Here is a 23,613-nt window from a genome sequence, read left to right on the forward strand (position 1 = left end):
CTCACCAACACACTCACAGTCTGTCCTCACCAACACACTCACAGTCTGTCCTCACCAACACACTCACATACTGTCCTCACCAACACACTCACAGACTGTCCTCACCAACACACTCACAGACTGTCCTCACCAACACACTCACATACTGTCCTCACCAACACACTCACAGACTGTCCTCACCAACACACTCACAGTCTGTCCTCACCAACACACTCACATACTGTCCTCACCAACACACTCACAGACTGTCCTCACCAACACACTCACAGACTGTCCTCACCAACACACTCACATACTGTCCTCACCAACACACTCACAGACTGTCCTCACCAACACACTCACAGACTGTCCTCACCAACACACTCACATACTGTCCTCACCAATACACTCACATACTGTCCTCACCAATACACTCACAGACTGTCCTCACCAACACACTCACAGTCTGTCCTCACCAACACACTCACAGACTGTCCTCACCAACACACTCACATACTGTCCTCACCAACACACTCACAGACTGTCCTCACCAACACACTCACATACTGTCCTCACCAATACACTCACAGACTGTCCTCACCAACACACTCACAGACTGTCCTCACCAACACACTCACATACTGTCCTCACCAACACACTCACATACTGTCCTCACCAACACACTCACAGACTGTCCTCACCAACACACTCACAGACTGTCCTCACCAACACACTCACAGACTGTCCTCACCAACACACTCACAGACTGTCCTCACCAACACACTCACATACTGTCCTCACCAATACACTCACAGACTGTCCTCACCAACACACTCACAGACTGTCCTCACCAACACACTCACATACTGTCCTCACCAACACACTCACAGACTGTCCTCACCAAAACACTCACAGACTGTCCTCACCAACACACTCACAGACTGTCCTCACCAACACACTCACAGACTGTCCTCACCAATACACTCACAGACTGTCCTCACCAACACACTCACAGACTGTCCTCACCAACACACTCACAGACTGTCCTCACCAACAAATTCACATACTGTCCTCACCAACACACTCACAGACTGTCCTCACCAACACACTCACAGACTGTCCTCACCAACACACTCACATACTGTCCTCACCAATACACTCACAGACTGTCCTCACCAACACACTCACAGACTGTCCTCACCAACACACTCACAGACTGTCCTCACCAACAAATTCACAGACTGTCCTCACCAACACACTCACAGACTGTCCTCACCAACACACTCACAGACTGTCCTCACCAACACACTCACATACTGTCCTCACCAACACACTCACATACTGTCCTCACCAACAAATTCACATACTGTCCTCACCAACAAATTCACAGACTGTCCTCACCAACACACTCACATACTGTCCTCACCAACACACTCACAGACTGTCCTCACCAACACACTCACAGACTGTCCTCACCAACACACTCACATACTGTCCTCACCAACACACTCACAGACTGTCCTCAACAACACACTCACATACTGTCCTCACCAACAAATTCACATACTGTCCTCACCAACACAGTCACAGACTGTCCTCACCAACACACTCACAGACTGTCCTCACCAACACACTCACAGACTGTCCTCACCAACACACTCACATACTGTCCTCACCAACACACTCACAGACTGTCCTCACCAACAAATTCACAGACTGTCCTCATCAAAACACTCACAGACTGTCCTCACCAACACACTCACATACTGTCCTCACCAACACACTCACAGACTGTCCTCACCAACACACTCACAGACTGTCCTCACCAACACACTCACAGACTGTCCTCACCAACACACTCACAGACTGTCCTCACCAACACACTCACAGACTGTCCTCACCAACACACTCACAGACTGTCCTCACCAACACACTCACAGACTGTCCTCACCAAAACACTCACAGACTGTCCTCACCAACACACTCACATACTGTCCTCACCAACACACTCACAGACTGTCCTCACCAACACACTCACATACTGTCCTCACCAACACACTCACATACTGTCCTCACCAACACACTCACAGACTGTCCTCACCAACACACTCACATACTGTCCTCACCAACACACTCACAGTCTGTCCTCACCAACACACTCACAGACTGTCCTCAACAACACACTCACATACTGTCCTCACCAACAAATTCACATACTGTCCTCACCAACACACTCACAGACTGTCCTCACCAACACACTCACAGTCTGTCCTCACCAACACACTCACAGTCTGTCCTCACCAACACACTCACATACTGTCCTCACCAACACACTCACAGTCTGTCCTCACCAACACACTCACAGTCTGTCCTCACCAACACACTCACAGACTGTCCTCACCAACACACTCACAGTCTGTCCTCACCAATACACTCACATACTGTCCTCACCAACACACTCACATACTGTCCTCACCAACACACTCACAGTCTGTCCTCACCAACACACTCACAGTCTGTCCTCACCAACACACTCACATACTGTCCTCACCAACACACTCACAGACTGTCCTCACCAACACACTCACAGACTGTCCTCACCAACACACTCACAGTCTGTCCTCACCAACACACTCACATACTGTCCTCACCAACACACTCACAGACTGTCCTCACCAACACACTCACAGACTGTCCTCACCAACACACTCACAGACTGTCCTCACCAACACACTCACAGACTGTCCTCACCAACACACTCACAGACTGTCCTCACCAACACACTCACATACTGTCCTCACCAATACACTCACAGACTGTCCTCACCAACACACTCACAGACTGTCCTCACCAACACACTCACAGACTGTCCTCACCAACAAATTCACAGACTGTCCTCACCAACACACTCACAGACTGTCCTCACCAACACACTCACAGACTGTCCTCACCAACACACTCACATACTGTCCTCACCAACAAATTCACATACTGTCCTCACCAACAAATTCACAGACTGTCCTCACCAACACACTCACATACTGTCCTCACCAACACACTCACAGACTGTCCTCACCAACACACTCACAGACTGTCCTCACCAACACACTCACATACTGTCCTCACCAACACACTCACATACTGTCCTCACCAACACACTCACAGACTGTCCTCACCAACACACTCACAGACTGTCCTCAACAACACACTCACATACTGTCCTCACCAACAAATTCACATACTGTCCTCACCAACACACTCACAGACTGTCCTCACCAACACACTCACAGACTGTCCTCACCAACACACTCACAGACTGTCCTCACCAAGACACTCACATACTGTCCTCACCAACACACTCACAGACTGTCCTCACCAACAAATTCACAGACTGTCCTCATCAAAACACTCACAGACTGTCCTCACCAACACACTCACATACTGTCCTCACCAACACACTCACAGACTGTCCTCACCAACACACTCACAGACTGTCCTCACCAACACACTCACAGACTGTCCTCACCAACACACTCACAGTCTGTCCTCACCAACACACTCACAGACTGTCCTCACCAACACACTCACAGTCTGTCCTCACCAACACACTCACAGACTGTCCTCACCAACACACTCACATACTGTCCTCACCAACACACTCACATACTGTCCTCACCAACACACTCACAGACTGTCCTCACCAACACACTCACATACTGTCCTCATCAACACACTCACAGTCTGTCCTCACCAACACACTCACAGACTGTCCTCAACAACACACTCACATACTGTCCTCACCAACAAATTCACATACTGTCCTCACCAACACACTCACAGACTGTCCTCACCAACACACTCACAGACTGTCCTCACCAACACACTCACAGACTGTCCTCACCAACACACTCACAGACTGTCCTCACCAACACACTCACAGACTGTCCTCACCAAAACACTCACAGACTGTCCTCACCAAAACACTCACAGACTGTCCTCACCAACAAATTCACATACTGTCCTCACCAACACACTCACAGACTGTCCTCACCAACACACTCACATACTGTCCTCACCAACACACTCACATACTGTCCTCACCAACACACTCACAGTCTGTCCTCACCAACACACTCACAGTCTGTCCTCACCAACACACTCACATACTGTCCTCACCAACACACTCACAGTCTGTCCTCACCAACACACTCACAGTCTGTCCTCACCAACACACTCACAGTCTGTCCTCACCAACACACTCACATACTGTCCTCACCAACACACTCACAGACTGTCCTCACCAACACACTCACAGACTGTCCTCACCAACACACTCACATACTGTCCTCACCAACACACTCACAGACTGTCCTCACCAACACACTCACAGTCTGTCCTCACCAACACACTCACATACTGTCCTCACCAACACACTCACAGACTGTCCTCACCAACACACTCACAGACTGTCCTCACCAACACACTCACATACTGTCCTCACCAACACACTCACAGACTGTCCTCACCAACACACTCACATACTGTCCTCACCAACACACTCACAGACTGTCCTCACCAACACACTCACATACTGTCCTCACCAACACACTCACATACTGTCCTCACCAACACACTCACATACTGTCCTCACCAACACACTCACAGACTGTCCTCACCAACACACTCACATACTGTCCTCACCAACACACTCACAGACTGTCCTCACCAACACACTCACAGACTGTCCTCACCAACACACTCACAGACTGTCCTCACCAACACACTCACAGTCTGTCCTCACCAACACACTCACAGACTGTCCTCACCAACACACTCACAGTCTGTCCTCACCAACACACTCACAGACTGTCCTCACCAACACACTCACAGTCTGTCCTCACCAACACACTCACAGACTGTCCTCACCAACACACTCACAGACTGTCCTCACCAACACACTCACAGACTGTCCTCACCAACACACTCACAGACTGTCCTCACCAACACACTCACAGTCTGTCCTCACCAACACACTCACAGTCTGTCCTCACCAACACACTCACAGACTGTCCTCACCAACAAATTCACAGACTGTCCTCACCAACACACTCACAGACTGTCCTCACCAACACACTCACAGACTGTCCTCACCAACACACTCACAGACTGTCCTCACCAACACACTCACATACTGTCCTCACCAACACACTCACAGACTGTCCTCACCAACACATTCACAGACTGTCCTCACCAACACACTCACAGACTGTCCTCACCAACACACTCACATACTGTCCTCACCAACACACTCACAGACTGTCCTCACCAACACACTCACAGACTGTCCTCACCAACACACTCACAGACTGTCCTCACCAACACACTCACATACTGTCCTCACCAACACACTCACAGACTGTCCTCACCAACACACTCACAGACTGTCCTCACCAACACACTCACAGTCTGTCCTCACCAACACACTCACAGACTGTCCTCACCAACAAATTCACAGACTGTCCTCACCAACACACTCACAGTCTGTCCTCACCAACACACTCACAGACTGTCCTCACCAACACACTCACAGACTGTCCTCACCAAAACACTCACAGACTGTCCTCACCAACACACTCACATACTGTCCTCACCAACACACTCACAGACTGTCCTCACCAACACACTCACATACTGTCCTCACCAACACACTCACATACTGTCCTCACCAACACACTCACAGACTGTCCTCACCAACACACTCACATACTGTCCTCACCAACACACTCACAGTCTGTCCTCACCAACACACTCACAGACTGTCCTCAACAACACACTCACATACTGTCCTCACCAACAAATTCACATACTGTCCTCACCAACACACTCACAGACTGTCCTCACCAACACACTCACAGTCTGTCCTCACCAACACACTCACAGTCTGTCCTCACCAACACACTCACATACTGTCCTCACCAACACACTCACAGTCTGTCCTCACCAACACACTCACAGTCTGTCCTCACCAACACACTCACAGACTGTCCTCACCAACACACTCACAGTCTGTCCTCACCAATACACTCACATACTGTCCTCACCAACACACTCACATACTGTCCTCACCAACACACTCACAGTCTGTCCTCACCAACACACTCACAGTCTGTCCTCACCAACACACTCACATACTGTCCTCACCAACACACTCACAGACTGTCCTCACCAACACACTCACAGACTGTCCTCACCAACACACTCACAGTCTGTCCTCACCAACACACTCACATACTGTCCTCACCAACACACTCACAGACTGTCCTCACCAACACACTCACAGACTGTCCTCACCAACACACTCACAGACTGTCCTCACCAACACACTCACAGACTGTCCTCACCAACACACTCACAGACTGTCCTCACCAACACACTCACATACTATCCTCACCAATACACTCACAGACTGTCCTCACCAACACACTCACAGACTGTCCTCACCAACACACTCACAGACTGTCCTCACCAACAAATTCACAGACTGTCCTCACCAACACACTCACAGACTGTCCTCACCAACACACTCACAGACTGTCCTCACCAACACACTCACATACTGTCCTCACCAACAAATTCACATACTGTCCTCACCAACAAATTCACAGACTGTCCTCACCAACACACTCACATACTGTCCTCACCAACACACTCACAGACTGTCCTCACCAACACACTCACAGACTGTCCTCACCAACACACTCACATACTGTCCTCACCAACACACTCACATACTGTCCTCACCAACACACTCACAGACTGTCCTCACCAACACACTCACAGACTGTCCTCAACAAAACACTCACATACTGTCCTCACCAACAAATTCACATACTGTCCTCACCAACACACTCACAGACTGTCCTCACCAACACACTCACAGACTGTCCTCACCAACACACTCACAGACTGTCCTCACCAAGACACTCACATACTGTCCTCACCAACACACTCACAGACTGTCCTCACCAACAAATTCACAGACTGTCCTCATCAAAACACTCACAGACTGTCCTCACCAACACACTCACATACTGTCCTCACCAACACACTCACAGACTGTCCTCACCAACACACTCACAGACTGTCCTCACCAACACACTCACAGACTGTCCTCACCAACACACTCACAGTCTGTCCTCACCAACACACTCACAGACTGTCCTCACCAACACACTCACAGTCTGTCCTCACCAACACACTCACAGACTGTCCTCACCAACACACTCACATACTGTCCTCACCAACACACTCACATACTGTCCTCACCAACACACTCACAGACTGTCCTCACCAACACACTCACATACTGTCCTCATCAACACACTCACAGTCTGTCCTCACCAACACACTCACAGACTGTCCTCAACAACACACTCACATACTGTCCTCACCAACAAATTCACATACTGTCCTCACCAACACACTCACAGACTGTCCTCACCAACACACTCACAGACTGTCCTCACCAACACACTCACAGACTGTCCTCACCAACACACTCACAGACTGTCCTCACCAACACACTCACAGACTGTCCTCACCAAAACACTCACAGACTGTCCTCACCAAAACACTCACAGACTGTCCTCACCAACAAATTCACATACTGTCCTCACCAACACACTCACAGACTGTCCTCACCAACACACTCACATACTGTCCTCACCAACACACTCACATACTGTCCTCACCAACACACTCACAGTCTGTCCTCACCAACACACTCACAGTCTGTCCTCACCAACACACTCACATACTGTCCTCACCAACACACTCACAGTCTGTCCTCACCAACACACTCACAGTCTGTCCTCACCAACACACTCACAGTCTGTCCTCACCAACACACTCACATACTGTCCTCACCAACACACTCACAGACTGTCCTCACCAACACACTCACAGACTGTCCTCACCAACACACTCACATACTGTCCTCACCAACACACTCACAGACTGTCCTCACCAACACACTCACAGTCTGTCCTCACCAACACACTCACATACTGTCCTCACCAACACACTCACAGACTGTCCTCACCAACACACTCACAGACTGTCCTCACCAACACACTCACATACTGTCCTCACCAACACACTCACAGACTGTCCTCACCAACACACTCACATACTGTCCTCACCAACACACTCACAGACTGTCCTCACCAACACACTCACATACTGTCCTCACCAACACACTCACATACTGTCCTCACCAACACACTCACATACTGTCCTCACCAACACACTCACAGACTGTCCTCACCAACACACTCACATACTGTCCTCACCAACACACTCACAGACTGTCCTCACCAACACACTCACAGACTGTCCTCACCAACACACTCACAGACTGTCCTCACCAACACACTCACAGTCTGTCCTCACCAACACACTCACAGACTGTCCTCACCAACACACTCACAGTCTGTCCTCACCAACACACTCACAGACTGTCCTCACCAACACACTCACAGTCTGTCCTCACCAACACACTCACAGACTGTCCTCACCAACACACTCACAGACTGTCCTCACCAACACACTCACAGACTGTCCTCACCAACACACTCACAGACTGTCCTCACCAACACACTCACAGTCTGTCCTCACCAACACACTCACAGTCTGTCCTCACCAACACACTCACAGACTGTCCTCACCAACAAATTCACAGACTGTCCTCACCAACACACTCACAGACTGTCCTCACCAACACACTCACAGACTGTCCTCACCAACACACTCACAGACTGTCCTCACCAACACACTCACATACTGTCCTCACCAACACACTCACAGACTGTCCTCACCAACACATTCACAGACTGTCCTCACCAACACACTCACAGACTGTCCTCACCAACACACTCACATACTGTCCTCACCAACACACTCACAGACTGTCCTCACCAACACACTCACAGACTGTCCTCACCAACACACTCACAGACTGTCCTCACCAACACACTCACATACTGTCCTCACCAACACACTCACAGACTGTCCTCACCAACACACTCACAGACTGTCCTCACCAACACACTCACAGTCTGTCCTCACCAACACACTCACAGACTGTCCTCACCAACAAATTCACAGACTGTCCTCACCAACACACTCACAGTCTGTCCTCACCAACACACTCACATACTGTCCTCACCAAAACACTCACAGACTGTCCTCACCAACACACTCACAGTCTGTCCTCACCAACACACTCACAGACTGTCCTCACCAACACACTCACAGACTGTCCTCACCAACACACTCACAGACTGTCCTCACCAACACACTCACATACTGTCCTCACCAACAAATTCACAGACTGTCCTCACCAACAAATTCACAGACTGTCCTCACCAACACACTCACAGACTGTCCTCACCAACAAATTCACAGACTGTCCTCACCAACACACTCACAGACTGTCCTCACCAACACACTCACAGACTGTCCTCACCAACACACTCACATACTGTCCTCACCAACACACTCACAGACTGTCCTCACCAACACACTCACATACTGTCCTCACCAACACACTCACAGACTGTCCTCACCAACACACTCACAGTCTGTCCTCACCAACACACTCACAGACTGTCCTCACCAAAACACTCACAGACTGTCCTCACCAACACACTCACAGACTGTCCTCACCAACACACTCACAGACTGTCCTCACCAACACACTCACATACTGTCCTCACCAACAAACTCACATACTGTCCTCACCAACACACTCACAGACTGTCCTCACCAACACACTCACAGACTGTCCTCACCAACACACTCACAGACTGTCCTCACCAACACACTCACAGACTGTCCTCACCAACACACTCACAGACTGTCCTCACCAACACACTCACAGACTGTCCTCACCAACACACTCACATACTGTCCTCACCAACAAACTCACATACTGTCCTCACCAACACACTCACAGACTGTCCTCACCAACACACTCACAGTCTGTCCTCACCAACAAACTCACATACTGTCCTCACCAACACACTCACAGACTGTCCTCACCAACACACTCACATACTGTCCTCACCAACACACTCACATACTGTCCTCACCAACACACTCACAGACTGTCCTCACCAACAAACTCACATACTGTCCTCACCAACACACTCACATACTGTCCTCACCAACACACTCACATACTGTCCTCACCAACACACTCACAGACTGTCCTCACCAACAAACTCACATACTGTCCTCACCAACACACTCACAGACTGTCCTCAACAACACACTCACATACTGTCCTCACCAACAAATTCACAGACTGTCCTCACCAATACACTCACAGACTGTCCTCACCAACAAATTCACAGACTGTCCTCACCAACACACTCACAGTCTGTCCTCACCAACACACTCACAGACTGTCCTCACCAACACACTCACAGACTGTCCTCACCAACACACTCACAGTCTGTCCTCACCAACACACTCACAGACTGTCCTCACCAACACACTCACAGTCTGTCCTCACCAACACACTCACAGACTGTCCTCACCAACACACTCACAGACTGTCCTCACCAACACACTCACATACTGTCCTCACCAACACACTCACATACTGTCCTCACCAACACACTCACATACTGTCCTCACCAACACACTCACAGTCTGTCCTCACCAACAAATTCACAGACTGTCCTCACCAACACACTCACATACTGTCCTCACCAACAAACTCACATACTGTCCTCACCAACACACTCACAGACTGTCCTCACCAACACACTCACAGACTGTCCTCACCAACACACTCACATACTGTCCTCACCAACAAACTCACAGACTGTCCTCACCAACACACTCACAGTCTGTCCTCACCAACAAATTCACAGACTGTCCTCACCAACACACTCACAGTCTGTCCTCACCAACAAATTCACAGTCTGTCCTCACCAACACACTCACAGACGGTCCTCACCAACACACTCACATACTGTCCTCACCAACACACTCACAGTCTGTCCTCACCAACACACTCACAGACTGTCCTCACCAACAAATTCACAGACTGTCCTCATCAACACACTCACATACTGTCCTCACCAACAAACTCACAGACTGTCCTCACCAACACACTCACATACTGTCCTCACCAACACACTCACAGACTGTCCTCACCAACAAATTCACAGACTGTCCTCATCAACACACTCACAGACTGTCCTCACCAACACACTCACATACTGTCCTCACCAACACACTCACAGACTGTCCTCACCAACACACTCACAGACTGTCCTCACCAACACACTCACATACTGTCCTCACCAACACACTCACACACTGTCCTCACCAACACACTCACAGACTGTCCTCACCAACACACTCACATACTGTCCTCACCAACACACTGACAGACTGTCCTCATCAACACACTCACAGACTGTCCTCATCAACACACTCACATACTGTCCTCACCAACACACTGACAGACTGTCCTCACCAACAAATTCACAGACTGTCCTCATCAACACACTCACAGACTGTCCTCACCAACACACTCACATACTGTCCTCACCAACACACTCACAGACTGTCCTCACCAACACACTCACATACTGTCCTCACCAACACACTCACACACTGTCCTCACCAACACACTCACAGACTGTCCTCACCAACAAATTCACAGACTGTCCTCATCAACACACTCACATACTGTCCTCACCAACACACTCACATACTGTCCTCACCAACACACTCACAGACTGTCCTCACCAACACACTCACATACTGTCCTCACCAACACACTCACACACTGTCCTCACCAACACACTCACATACTGTCCTCACCAACACACTCACAGACTGTCCTCACCAACACACTCACATGCTGTCCTCACCAACACACTCACACACTGTCCTCACCAACACACTCACAGACTGTCCTCACCAACAAATTCACAGACTGTCCTCACCAACACACTCACAGACTGTCCTCACCAACACACTCACATACTGTCCTCACCAACACACTCACATACTGTCCTCACCAACACACTCACATACTGTCCTCACCAACACACTCACAGTCTGTCCTCACCAACACACTCACAGACTGTCCTCACCAACACACTCACATACTGTCCTCACCAACACACTCACATACTGTCCTCACCAACACACTCACATACTGTCCTCACCAACACACTCACAGACTGTCCTCACCAACACACTCACATACTGTCCTCACCAACACACTCACATACTGTCGTCACCAACACACTCACAGACTGTCCTCACCAACACACTCACAGACTGTCCTCACCAACACACTCACATACTGTCCTCACCAACACACTCACAGACTGTCCTCACCAACACACTCACAGACTGTCCTCACCAACACACTCACAGTCTGTCCTCACCAACACACTCACATACTGTCCTCACCAACACACTCACAGTCTGTCCTCACCAACACACTCACATACTGTCCTCACCAACACACTCACAGACTGTCCTCACCAACACACTCACAGACTGTCCTCACCAACACACTCACATACTGTCCTCACCGACACACTCACATACTGTCCTCACCAACACACTCACAGACTGTCCTCACCAACAAATTCACAGACTGTCCTCACCAACACACTCACAGACTGTCCTCACCAACACACTCACAGACTGTCCTCACCAACACACTCACATACTGTCCTCACCAACACACTCACAGACTGTCCTCACCAACACACTCACATACTGTCCTCACCAACACACTCACAGACTGTCCTCACCAACACACTCATAGACTGTCCTCACCAACACACTCACAGACTGTCCTCACCGACACACTCACAGACTGTCCTCACCAACACACTCACATACTGTCCTCACCAACACACTCACAGTCTGTCCTCACCAACACACTCACAGACTGTCCTCACCAACACACTCACAGTCTGTCCTCACCAACACACTCACAGACTGTCCTCACCAACACACTCACAGACTGTCCTCACCAACACACTCACAGACTGTCCTCACCAACACACTCACATACTGTCCTCACCAACAAACTCACATACTGTCCTCACCAACACACTCACAGACTGTCCTCACCAACAAATTCACAGACTGTCCTCACCAACAAATTCACAGACTGTCCTCACCGACACACTCACAGACTGTCCTCACCAACACACTCACATACTGTCCTCACCAACACACTCACAGACTGTCCTCACCAACACACTCACAGACTGTCCTCACCAACACACTCACAGACTGTCCTCACCAACACACTCACAGACTGTCCTCACCAACACACTCACAGTCTGTCCTCACCAACACACTCACAGACTGTCCTCACCAACAAATTCACAGACTGTCCTCACCAACACACTCACATACTGTCCTCACCAACACACTCACAGACTGTCCTCACCAACACACTCACATACTGTCTTCACCAACACACTCACAGACTGTCCTCACCAACACACTCACAGACTGTCCTCACCAACACACTCACAGACTGTCCTCACCAACACACTCACAGACTGTCCTCACCAACACACTCACAGACTGTCCTCACCAACACACTCACATACTGTCCTCACCAACACACTCACAGTCTGTCCTCACCAACACACTCACAGACTGTCCTCACCAACACACTCACAGACTGTCCTCACCAACACACTCACAGACTGTCCTCACCAACACACTCACAGACTGTCCTCACCAACAAATTCACAGACTGTCCTCACCAACACACTCACATACTGTCCTCACCAACACACTCACATACTGTCCTCACCAACACACTCACAGACTGTCCTCACCAACAAATTCACAGACTGTCCTCACCAACACACTCACATACTGTCCTCACCAACACACTCACATGCTGTCCTCACCAACACACTCACTTACTGTCCTCACCAACACACTCACAGTCTGTCCTCACCAACACACTCACAGTCTGTCCTCACCAACACACTCACAGACTGTCCTCACCAACACACTCACAGACTGTCCTCACCAACACACTCACAGACTGTCCTCACCAACACACTCACAGTCTGTCCTCACCAACACACTCACAGTCTGTCCTCACCAACACACTCACAGACTGTCCTCACCAACACACTCACAGACTGTCCTCACCAACACACTCACAGTCTGTCCTCACCAACACACTCACAGACTGTCCTCACCGACACACTCACAGACTGTCCTCACCAACACACTCACAGTCTGTCCTCACCAACACACTCACATGCTGTCCTCACCAACACACTCACAGTCTGTCCTCACCGACACACTCACAGACTGTCCTCACCGACACACTCACAGACTGTCCTCACCAACACACTCACAGTCTGTCCTCACCAACACACTCACAGACTGTCCTCACCAACAAATTCACAGACTGTCCTCACCAACACACTCACAGACTGTCCTCACCAACACACTCACATACTGTCCTCACCAACACACTCACAGACTGTCCTCACCAACACACTCACATACTGTCCTCACCAACACACTCACAGACTGTCCTCACCAACACACTCACAGTCTGTCCTCACCAACAAACTCACATACTGTCCTCACCAACACACTCACAGACTGTCCTCACCAACAAATTCACAGACGGTCCTCACCGACACACTCACAGACTGTCCTCACCAACACACTCACAGACTGTCCTCACCAACACACTCACAGACTGTCCTCACCGACACACTCACAGTCTGTCCTCACCAACACACTCACAGACTGTCCTCACCAACACACTCACAGACTGTCCTCACCAACACACTCACAGACTGTCCTCACCAACAAATTCACAGACTGTCCTCACCAACACACTCACATACTGTCCTCACCAACACACTCACAGACTGTCCTCACCAACACACTCACATACTGTCCTCACCAACACACTCACAGACTGTCCTCACCAACACACTCACATACTGTCCTCACCAACACACTCACAGACTGTCCTCACCAACACACTCACATACTGTCCTCACCAACTCACTCACAGACTGTCCTCACCAACACACTCACAGACTGTCCTCACCAAGACACTCACAGACTGTCCTCACCAACACACTCACAGACTGTCCTCACCAACACACTCACAGACTGTCCTCACCAACAAATTCACAGACTGTCCTCACCAACACACTCACATACTGTCCTCACCAACACACTCACATACTGTCCTCACCAACACACTCACAGACTGTCCTCACCAACACACTCACAGTCTGTCCTCACCAACACACTCACAGACTGTCCACACCAACACAGTCACATACTGTCCTCACCAACACACTCACAGACTGTCCTCACCAACACACTCACAGTCTGTCCTCACCAACACACTCACAGTCTGTCCTCACCAACACACTCACAGACTGTCCTCACCAACACACTCACAGACTGTCCTCACCAACACACTCACAGACTGTCCTCACCAACAAATTCACAGACTGTCCTCACCAACACACTCACATACTGTCCTCACCAACACACTCACATACTGTCCTCACCAACACACTCACAGACTGTCCTCACCAACACACTCACAGTCTATCCTCACCAACACACTCACAGACTGTCCTCACCAACACACTCACATACTGTCCTCACCAACACACTCACAGTCTGTCCTCACCAACACACTCACAGTCTGTCCTCACCAAGACACTCACAGACTGTCCTCACCAACACACTCACAGACTGTCCTCACCAATACACTCACAGTCTGTCCTCACCAACACACTCACATACTGTCCTCACCAACACACTCACATACTGTCCTCACCAACACACTCACAGACTGTCCTCACCAACACACTCACATACTGTCCTCACCAACACACTCAGAGACTGTCCTCACCAACACACTCACAGACTGTCCTCACCAACAAATTCACAGACTGTCCTCACCAACACACTCACATACTGTCCTCACCAACACACTCACAGACTGTCCTCACCAACACACTCACAGACTGTCCTCACCAACACACTCACAATCTGTCCTCACCAACACACTCACAGACTGTCCTCACCAACACACTCACATACTGTCCTCACCAACACACTCACAGACTGTCCTCACCAACACACTCACATACTGTCCTCACCAACACACTCACAGTCTGTCCTCACCAACACACTCACAGACTGTCCTCACCAACACACTCACATACTGTCCTCACCAACACACTCACATACTGTCCTCACCAACACACTCACATACTGTCCTCACCAACACACTCACAGACTGTCCTCACCAACAAATTCACAGACTGTCCTCACCAACACACTCACATACTGTCCTCACCAACACACTCACATACTGTCCTCACCAACACACTCACAGTCTGTCCTCACCAACACACTCACAGTCTGTCCTCACCAACACACTCACAGTCTGTCCTCACCAACACACTCACAGACTGTCCTCACCAACACACTCACAGTCTGTCCTCACCAACACACTCACAGTCTGTCCTCACCAACACACTCACAGTCTGTCCTCACCAACACACTCACAGACTGTCCTCACCAACACACTCACAGACTGTCCTCACCAACACACTCACAGACTGTCCTCACCAACAAATTCACAGACTGTCCTCACCAACACACTCACATACTGTCCTCACCAACACACTCACAGTCTGTCCTCACCAACACACTCACAGACTGTCCTCACCAACACACTCACAGTCTGTCCTCACCAACACACTCACAGACTGTCCTCACCAACACACTCACAGTCTGTCCTCACCAACACACTCACAGTCTGTCCTCACCAACACACTCACAGTCTGTCCTCACCAACACACTCACAGACTGTCCTCACCAACACACTCACAGACTGTCCTCACCAACACACTCACAGTCTGTCCTCACCAACACACTCACAGACTGTCCTCACCGACACACTCACAGACTGTCCTCACCAACACACTCACAGTCTGTCCTCACCAACACACTCACATACTGTCCTCACCAACACACTCACAGACTGTCCTCACCAACAAATTCACAGACTGTCCTCACCGACACACTCACAGACTGTCCTCACCAACACACTCACATACTGTCCTCACCAACACACTCACAGACTGTCCTCACCAACAAATTCACAGACTGTCCTCACCGACACACTCACAGACTGTCCTCACCAACACACTCACATACTGTCCTCACCAACACACTCACAGACTGTCCTCACCAACAAATTCACAGACTGTCCTCACCAACACACTCACAGTCTGTCCTCACCAACACACTCACATACTGTCCTCACCAACACACTCACAGACTGTCCTCACCAACACACTCACATACTGTCCTCACCAACACACTCACAGACTGTCCTCACCAACACACTCACAGTCTGTCCTCACCAACACACTCACAGACTGTCCTCACCAACAGACTCACAGACTGTCCTCACCAACACACTCACAGACTGTCCTCACCAACACACTCACAGACTGTCCTCACCAATACACTCACAGACTGTCCTCACCAACACACTCACAGACTGTCCTCACCAACACACTCACAGTCTGTCCTCACCAACACACTCACAGTCTGTCCTCACCAACACACTCACAGACTGTCCTCACCAACACACTCACAGACTGTCCTCACCAACACACTCACAGTCTGTCCTCACCAACACACTCACAGTCTGTCCTCACCAACACACTCACAGACTGTCCTCACCAACACACTCACAGACTGTCCTCACCAACACACTCACAGACTGTCCTCACCAACACACTCACAGTCTGTCCTCACCAACACACTCACAGACTGTCCTCACCAACACACTCACATACTGTCCTCACCAACACACTCACAGTCTGTCCTCACCAACACACTCACAGTCTGTCCTCACCAACACACTCACATACTGTCCTCACCAACACACTCACAGACTGTCCTCACCAACACACTCACAGACTGTCCTCACCAACACACTCACATGCTGTCCTCACCAACACACTCACAGACTGTCCTCACCAACACACTCACAGACTGTCCTCACCAACACACTCACAGACTGTCCTCACCAATACACTCACAGACTGTCCTCACCAACACACTCACAGACTGTCCTCACCAACACACTCACAGTCTGTCCTCACCAACACACTCACAGTCTGTCCTCACCAACACACTCACAGACTGTCCTCACCAACACACTCACAGACTGTCCTCACCAACACACTCACAGTCTGTCCTCACCAACACACTCACAGTCTGTCCTCACCAACACACTCACATACTGTCCTCACCAACACACTCACATACTGTCCTCACCAACACACTCACAGACTGTCCTCACCAACACACTCACAGACTGTCCTCACCAACACACTCACAGTCTGTCCTCACCAACACACTCACAGTCTGTCCTCACCAACACACTCAAAGACCGTCCTCACCAACACACTCACATACTGTCCTCACCAACACACTCACAGACTGTCCTCACCAACACACTCACATACTGTCCTCACCAACACACTCACAGACTGTCCTCACCAACACACTCACATACTGTCTTCACCAACACACTCACAGACTGTCCTCACCAACACACTCACAGACTGTCCTCACCAACACACTCACATACTGTCCTCACCAACACACTCACAGACTGTCCTCACCAACACACTCACAGACTGTCCTCACCAACACACTCACATACTGTCCTCACCAACACACTCACAGACTGTCCTCACCAACACACTCACATACTGTCCTCACCAACACACTCACAGACTGTCCTCACCAACACACTCACAGTCTGTCCTCACCAACACACTCACAGTCTGTCCTCACCAACACACTCACATACTGTCCTCACCAACACACTCACAGACTGTCCTCACCAACACACTCACATACTGTCCTCACCAACACACTCACAGACTGTCCTCACCAACACACTCACAGTCTGTCCTCACCAACACACTCACAGACTGTCCTCACCAACACACTCACATACTGTCCTCACCAACACACTCACAGACTGTCCTCACCAACACACTCACATACTGTCCTCACCAACACACTCACAGACTGTCCTCACCAACACACTCACATACTGTCCTCACCAACACACTCACATACTGTCCTCACCAACACACTCACAGACTGTCCTCACCAACACACTCACATACTGTCCTCACCAACACACTCACAGACTGTCCTCACCAACACACTCACATACTGTCTTCACCAACACACTCACATACTGTCCTCACCAACACACTCACAGACTGTCCTCACCAACACACTCACAGACTGTCCTCACCAACACACTCACATACTGTCCTCACCAACACACTCACAGACTGTCCTCACCAACACACTCACATACTGTCCTCACCAACACACTCACAGACTGTCCTCACCAACACACTCACAGACTGTCCTCACCAACACACTCACATACTGTCCTCACCAACACACTCACAGACTGTCCTCACCAACACACTCACATACTGTCCTCACCAACACACTCACAGACTGTCCTCACCAACACACTCACATACTGTCTTCACCAACACACTCACATACTGTCCTCACCAACACACTCACAGTCTGTCCTCACCAACACACTCACAGACTGTCCTCACCAACACACTCACAGACTGTCCTCACCAACACACTCACAGACTGTCCTCACCAACACACTCACATACTGTCCTCACCAACACACTCACATACTGTCCTCACCAACAAATTCACAGACTGTCCTCACCAACACACTCACATACTGTCCTCACCAACACACTCACAGTCTGTCCTCACCAACAAATTCACAGACTGTCCTCACCAACACACTCACAGACTGTCCTCACCAACACACTCACAGTCTGTCCTCACCAACAAATTCACATACTGTCCTCACCAACAAATTCACAGACTGTCCTCACCAACACACTCACAGACTGTCCTCACCAACACACTCACATACTGTCCTCACCAACACACTCACATACTGTCCTCACCAACACACTCACATACTGTCCTCACCAACACACTCACATACTGTCCTCACCAACAAATTCACAGACTGTCCTCACCAACACACTCACATACTGTCCTCACCAACAAATTCACAGACTGTCCTCACCAACACACTCACATACTGTCCTCACCAACACACTCACAGTCTGTCCTCACCAATACACTCACATACTGTCCTCACCAACACACTCACATACTGTCCTCACCAACACACTCACAGTCTGTCCTCACCAATACACTCACAGACTGTCCTCACCAACACACTCACAGACTGTCCTCACCAACACACTCACATACTGTCCTCACCAACACACTCACAGACTGTCCTCACCAACACACTCACAGTCTGTCCTCACCAACACACTCACATACTGTCCTCACCAACACACTCACAGACTGTCCTCACCAACACACTCACATACTGTCCTCACCAACACACTCACAGACTGTCCTCACCAACACACTCACAGACTGTCCTCACCGACACACTCAAAGACTGTCCTCACCGACACACTCACAGACTGTCCTCACCAACACACTCACATACTTTCCTCACCAACACACTCACAGACTGTCCTCACCAACACACTCACAGACTGTCCTCACCAACACACTCACAGTCTGTCCTCACCAACACACTCACATACTGTCCTCACCAACACACTCACATACTGTCCTCACCAACACACTCACATACTGTCCTCACCAACACACTCACAGACTGTCCTCACCAACACACTCACAGACTGTCCTCACCAACACACTCACATACTGTCCTCACCAACACACTCACAGACTGTCCTCACCAACACACTCACATACTGTCCTCACCAACACACTCACAGTCTGTCCTCACCAACACACTCACAGACTGTCCTCACCAACAAATTCACAGACTGTCCTCACCAACACACTCACACACTGTCCTCACCAACACACTCACAGTCTGTCCTCACCAACACACTCACAGTCTGTCCTCACCAACACACTCACATACTGTCCTCACCAACACACTCACATACTGTCCTCACCAACACACTCACAGTCTGTCCTCACCAACACACTCACAGACTGTCCTCACCAACACACTCACAGACTGTCCTCACCAACACACTCACAGACTGTCCTCACCAACAAATTCACAGACTGTCCTCACCAACACACTCACAGTCTGTCCTCACCAACACACTCACAGTCTGTCCTCACCAACACACTCACAGTCTGTCCTCACCAACACACTCACAGACTGTCCTCACCAACACACTCACAGTCTGTCCTCACCAACACACTCACAGACTGTCCTCACCAACACACTCACAGACTGTCCTCACCAACACACTCACAGACTGTCCTCACCAACACACTCACATACTGTCCTCACCAACACACTCACAGTCTGTCCTCACCAACACACTCACAGTCTGTCCTCACCAACACACTCACATACTGTCCTCACCAACACACTCACATACTGTCCTCACCAACACACTCACAGACTGTCCTCACCAACACACTCACAGACTGTCCTCACCAACACACTCACAGACTGTCCTCACCAACAAATTCACAGACTGTCCTCACCAACACACTCACATACTGTCCTCACCAACACACTCACAGACTGTCCTCACCAACACACTCACTTACTGTCCTCACCAACAAATTCACAGACTGTCCTCACCAACACACTCACATACTGTCCTCACCAACACACCAACAGACTGTCCTCACCAACACACTCACAGACTGTCCTCACCAACCCACTCACATACTGTCGTCACCAACACACTCACATGCTGTCCTCACCAACACACTCACATCCTGTCCTCACCAACACACTCACATACTGTCCTCACCAACACACTCACAGACTGTCCTCACCAACACACTCACATACTGTCCTCACCAACACACTCACATGCTGTCCTCACCAACACACTCACATACTGTCCTCACCAACACACTCACATACTGTCCTCACCAACACACTCACATACTGTCCTCACCAACAAATTCACAGACTGTCCTCACCAACAAATTCACAGACTGTCCTCACCAACACACTCACAGACTGTCCTCACCAACACACTCACAGACTGTCCTCACCAACACACTCACAGACTGTCCTCACCGACACACTCACAGACTGTCCTCACCAACACACTCACAGACTGTCCTCACCAACACACTCACAGACTGTCCTCACCAACACACTCACATACTGTCCTCACCAACACACTCACAGTCTGTCCTCACCAACACACTCACAGACTGTCCTCACCAACACACTCACAGACTGTCCTCACCAACACACTCACAGACTGTCCTCACCAATACACTCACAGACTGTCCTCACCAACACACTCACATACTGTCCTCACCAACACACTCACAGTCTGTCCTCACCAACACACTCACAGACTGTCCTCACCAACACACTCACATACTGTCCTCACCAACACACTCACAGTCTGTCCTCACCAACACACTCACAGTCTGTCCTCACCAACACACTCACAGTCTGTCCTCACCAACACACTCACAGACTGTCCTCACCGACACACTCACAGACTGTCCTCACCAACACACTCACATGCTGTCCTCACCAAAACACTCACAGACTGTCCTCACCAACACACTCACAGACTGTCCTCACCAACACACTCACATACTGTCCTCACCAACACACTCACATACTGTCCTCACCAACACACTCACAGACTGTCCTCACCAATACACTCACATACTGTCCTCACCAACACACTCACAGACTGTCCTCACCAACACACTCACAGACTGTCCTCACCAATACACTCACAGACTGTCCTCACCAACACACTCACAGACTGTCCTCACCAACACACTCACAGACTATCCTCACCAATACACTCACATACTGTCCTCACCAACACACTCACAGACTGTCCTCACCAACACACTCACAGACTGTCCTCACCAACACACTCACAGACTGTCCTCACCAATACATTCATAGACTGTCCTCACCAACACACTCACATACTGTCCTCACCAACACACTCACAGACTGTCCTCACCAACACACTCACATCCTGTCCTCACCAACAAATTCACAGACTGTCCTCACCAACAAATTCACAGTCTGTCCTCACCAACACACTCACAGACTGTCCTCACCAACAAATTCACAGACTGTCCTCACCAACAAATTCACAGACTGTCCTCACCAACACACTCACATACTGTCCTCACCAACACACTCACAGACTGTCCTCACCAACAAATTCACATACTGTCCTCACCAACACACTCACAGACTGTCCTCACCAACACACTCACACTGTCCTCACCAACACACTCACAGACTGTCCTCACCAACACACTCACAGACTGTCCTCACCAACACACTCACAGACTGTCCTCACCAACACACTCACAGACTGTCCTCACCAACACACTCACAGACTGTCCTCACCAACACACTCACAGACTGTCCTCACCAACAAATTC

This window comes from Heptranchias perlo, chromosome 9, assembly GCF_035084215.1.
Source record: "Heptranchias perlo isolate sHepPer1 chromosome 9, sHepPer1.hap1, whole genome shotgun sequence".
NCBI lineage: Eukaryota > Metazoa > Chordata > Chondrichthyes > Hexanchiformes > Hexanchidae > Heptranchias > Heptranchias perlo.